General features: G+C 39.8%; 1 non-coding gene across 1 annotated transcript; it reads right to left on the bottom strand.

The window, feature by feature from the left end:
• Positions 1 to 1,208: 1,208 nt before the first annotated feature.
• On the bottom strand, positions 1,209 to 1,346 carry LOC114816803. Its single transcript, XR_003764611.1, has one exon. It is a non-coding gene; the product is annotated as a small nucleolar RNA SNORA7 (small nucleolar RNA).
• Between the last annotated feature and the right edge of the window lie 3,264 nt (positions 1,347 to 4,610).

The following is a 4,610-nucleotide window of genomic DNA, read 5'->3' as shown; positions in this document are numbered from 1 at the left end:
CTCAGGCTTTCCTCCAAAACATTTCCCAGATCTGCCTCATCCATTACATTCAAATGGCCCTCACTCTGGTGCAGGCCTGTTTAATTAATGCATCCAACCCCCTCTAAACTGTAAAGTCAGTGTGGGCAGGGAACTTGTCTATCAATTCTGCTACAGTGTACTCTCCCAAGAGCTTAGCAGTGTGCTCTGTGCACAGTAAATGCTCAATGAATACAATTAACTGATTGATTAATTGCATCAGTCCCCACTCAGATCTGTCTATTTTGGTATGCCTAGTCCATACTTTACTCTGCTGCTCTGATTTCTAAAACATTATTCTGCATGTCTATCCATTTCTAAAAATCCTTCAGTAGTAATATATTCATCTCTATATCAAGCAAAAACTTCTCACCACCGGCTCCAAGGCATTGCATAAGCTCTTTCGATTTACTAATCCACTCTCTTCCACTACATTGCAGCTCTCATCTTTGTTCCTCTCAAACTAACCATGTCACTGTACCTTGTTCTTTCTTCTCATACCTTCAATACTGTGTTCATGCCCTGGTTTCTACCTGGAACTCCTTCCCCTTTCAAATCTGTCAATATACAGCTCTCCATTTCCACAAAGCCCTTCTTTAGTCACATTTCCTCCAAGAGAACTTCTTGACTCATTTTTCATCTACCCTGGTGATATATATTCCCAACTACCACCTCAGTACTTCTGTTCCCACCATCCACTAATGTCTTACCTCCACTCATGACTCTTTTGTATAGGCTTTCATATTCTGCTGTTTAAGCACTTATCTACAAACCCATTTGTCCTTTCTATACTTCTATCTTTAAATTATTCTGTGCCTGCCTGCCAAGACCAGGTTTCAATGGCAGGCAAAGTTAGTCTCAGGTTATGGCATGGATGCTTTTTCACCTTCTGAGCCAGTCAATATAATAATTGTTGCATATGTTAAGCACTTACTATGTGCCAGACACTGTACTAAGCACTAGGGTCTTGTCTTTTGCTGTCGAGTCATCTCCAACCCGTAGCGACGTTATGGACACATCTCTCCCAGAATGCCCCATCTCCATCTGGAATCGCTCTGGCAGTATATACATAAAGCTTTCCTGGTAAAAATATAGAAGTGGTTTACCATCACCTCCTTCTGTGCAGTAAACCCAAGTCTCCGACCTCAGCTACCTCCCATGCTGCTGCTGCCCTGCATAGGTGAATTTTGACTTTTAGTAGACTGCCTTCCACTAGCTAGCCCTTGCCCAAGCTAGGAATAGAATGAGTATACCTCTGCTTAACTCTCCCTCCCATAGTCAAGACTGGTAGAATACTGGAAATTCTCCAGGGGCGACCCTGGGAGGGAAAGCGCTGGGGTGGACACAAGCAAATCAGGTTGGACACTGTCCCTGTCCCACATGAGGCTCACAGTCTCAATCCCCATTTACAAATGAGGTCTCTGAGGCACAGAAAAGTGAAGTGACTTGCCCTAGGTCACACAGCAGATAAGTATGGAGCTGGGATTAGGACCCATGACCTTCTGACTCCCAGGCCTGTGCTCTATCCACCACTGGATTCATTAACAAGATGCTATCCAAGCTTGCCATTGATGTGCAAGCAGCTCCTACTACCTCCCGCTGTAGGCTGTAAGATCCCCGAAGGAAGGTATCATGTCTTCAAACTCTATAGTTCCCTTCCAAGCACTTAATACATCACTCTGCCTGCAGTAGGCTCTCCATAGACACTATCGATTGACTTGCATGAATTGATAGACCTCATCAATAGTAAATTTTTTGAATATGAGGAATAGATGAAAATATGATGAAATGTCACTGATTTTCTCTATCTGTATTTCTCTCTATGGCTCTGCTTTTCTTTTTTAATTAAGGGTATCTATTAAGTGCTTACTGTGTGTCAAGCACTGTTCTAAGAACTGGGGTATACACAAGTTTATCAGGTTGGACATAGTTTCTGTCCCACACAGTCCAAGTAAGAGGGAGAACGGATTAATCCCGATTTTACAGTTGAGGAAACTGAGGCACAGATAATTTAAGTGACTTGCCCAAGGTCACACAGCAGGCAACTGGGAGAGCTGGGATAGAACCCAGGTACTCTGAAATCCAGGCCAGTGCTCTTTTCACTAGGCCATACTCCTTAGCTACTTGAAGAAATCCATAAGATCATGAAACAACATTTTTTCTCATTTGTCAAATACCACGCAAACTTAAAACTTATTTTAATTTCATTTGATTTTATGTAAAAAGTTTTACTTGGGGTATTCTAACTGCTTGGAGACATCATCTCATTAATTCCTCAAACATATCAGTCTGGTAGCGACTAGTATTCCATGGTTAATGGAAAAGGCAGAATATTAGATGAAAGGTGACCTTTTCACAGAACGGCAACTGAGGATGAGACCAAACCATTGAACTGTCTGAGAATGATTAAATGTGAATCTGAGATATTTTTCCTTTTTGATATTTGTGTAATTTTTGTGCCCCTAAGACCTTGCTTCCTGTTCACAAATGGGCTAATTCCCTCACTTTCATTGTTATTCCTAGTGAGTGCTCTAGTGAATATTTTTGCTTCTTTTCTAACTTTGCTAATACAGTCTGTGCTTAGGCTGTAGTTTCTGTCTCATGAGTTCTCTGGCCACTTTATTAATTAGTAATCTTTGTAAGAAACATAGAAATGTCAGTTACATTTAAATCATCAGTCATCTGGAATAAATCAAGCTTCAAACTATAATACTGTAAAAACACTGAATGTCTCATTGCAGGGTTTTCCCCACACATACATATGAATACATGTAAATATGTATTTATTTTGGAATTTCTTCTAATAAAATTGAAACTCTCCCTACAAATGCTGCTGTGTAATTTGCTTCTAGGCAGGGATGAATTGGTAGTTCTTTCACGTCTTCACATAATTAGTATTGAAGTCAAAGATATACACAGGGTGGAGAGGAAATCAGGCAAAAACTCTACTTTAGACATATTTCTGGCATGAATAGATCTGTTTTGAATTTTCCCAAAGCGGGAAAAATCTATTTCAGGAATTCTAGAGGGTTCCAGTTTCTAAGAAAGTTTGGCAGAGGAAAAATAACAAAAAACATACAAAAACATTTTAAAACATCCTCTTTGGAACTATTTGTACTTTATGGTTCTAAAACAAGTTTGGAGGTATTGCATTGAGGGTTTGTCACACCGATGTGTTCAGAACAAACTCTGGGGAATATTTAAAAACAAGACTTTTTCTGCCAGAGGGAAAAATGCAAGAATAGTTTTGATAAATCTTTGCAGATACTGAATGAAACCTTGTAAATGTATTTCAAATAAATATATCTAAGTGAAAATTAGAATATGAGACTTAAAACTGTAAGTTGCTTAGGCCCCAAGCTATGATGACGATGATATTTATTAAGTGCTTACTATGTGCCATGCACTGAGTAGATGAAACATATCAGGTCTTCTTAACTAAGCTCCCATTTCCCCTATTCCCTCTCCCTTCTATGTTATTTTACACATTTGGCTCTGTACCCTGTGAGCACTTGATATTGACTCCCTCTTCAGCCCCAGAGCACTTATGCACATATCCATAATTTATTTTAATGTCTGTCTCCAGCTCTAACTGTAAGCTCCTGGTAGGAAGGGAGCATGTCTACCAACTCTGTTACTCTCCCAAATGCTTTAGTAGAATACACCACACACATTAAGTGCTTAATAAATATCACGGATTGATTGATGGATCAGACACAGTTCTCATCCCATATGGTGATCACAATTTAAGAAGGAGGGATAATGGGCTTTTTTTGTTTGTTTGTGTGTGTGTGGTTTTTTTTAGTGGTATTTGTAAAGTGCTTAATGTGTGCCAGGCACTGTACTAAGCACTGTGGTAGATAAAAGATAATCAGGTTGGACACAATCTGTGTCCCACATGGGGCTCGCAGTCTTAATCATTGTACAGATGAGTTAACTGAAGCATAGTGAGGTAACTTGCCCAGTGTCACAGAGCAGACAAGCGACAGAGATGGGATTAGAATTTAGGTGCTCTTACTTTCAGGCCTGTGCTTTTTCCATTAGGCTATGCTGCTTCTCTGGGCCATATATTCATAACCTAAAAGATATAGGACTCTGGTAGCAGGTCTAGTAATACATACTATTCCCATTATATTTGTTTTTCATTGTAATCTTTTGGTGGTGAAATTCTGAGTGGATTTATTATAACAATGTCTGCATGAAGTGGAGAAATGGGACAAGTTACAGATCTCTTTAGAACTAGAATGTTCACTCCTGCAGACTCCTAATCTCTTGCCACTTGTGCTTTGCTTAAAGATTTCTGCTTGGGTGCCAAATACATCTAAGGGAGCTTGGAAAATCCCTGCAGGGAGAAAACTGGGAAGTTTACTCACACTAGTTAGGGCCGGCAGAGGTGGGTTTTTTTCCCCAATTTATTGAAAAACGTGGGTCTCCAGTCTATTGAATACCCACCTTCTCTGTGGTAAAAATATGTGAGGATAGTGTTGTAGAAAAGTCTTCTGTGTCAAGTTGTAGTTTCTGTGAGCAAGAATCAATATATCATGGGTATATGAGGTTTCAGTTTGATGCCTAAAACTCAGAATTCTAGGGCA

Source organism: Ornithorhynchus anatinus, chromosome 14 (assembly GCF_004115215.2).
Source record: "Ornithorhynchus anatinus isolate Pmale09 chromosome 14, mOrnAna1.pri.v4, whole genome shotgun sequence".
NCBI classification, from domain to species: Eukaryota; Metazoa; Chordata; class Mammalia; order Monotremata; family Ornithorhynchidae; genus Ornithorhynchus; species Ornithorhynchus anatinus.
This window is presented reverse-complemented; position numbering and strand designations above follow the sequence as displayed.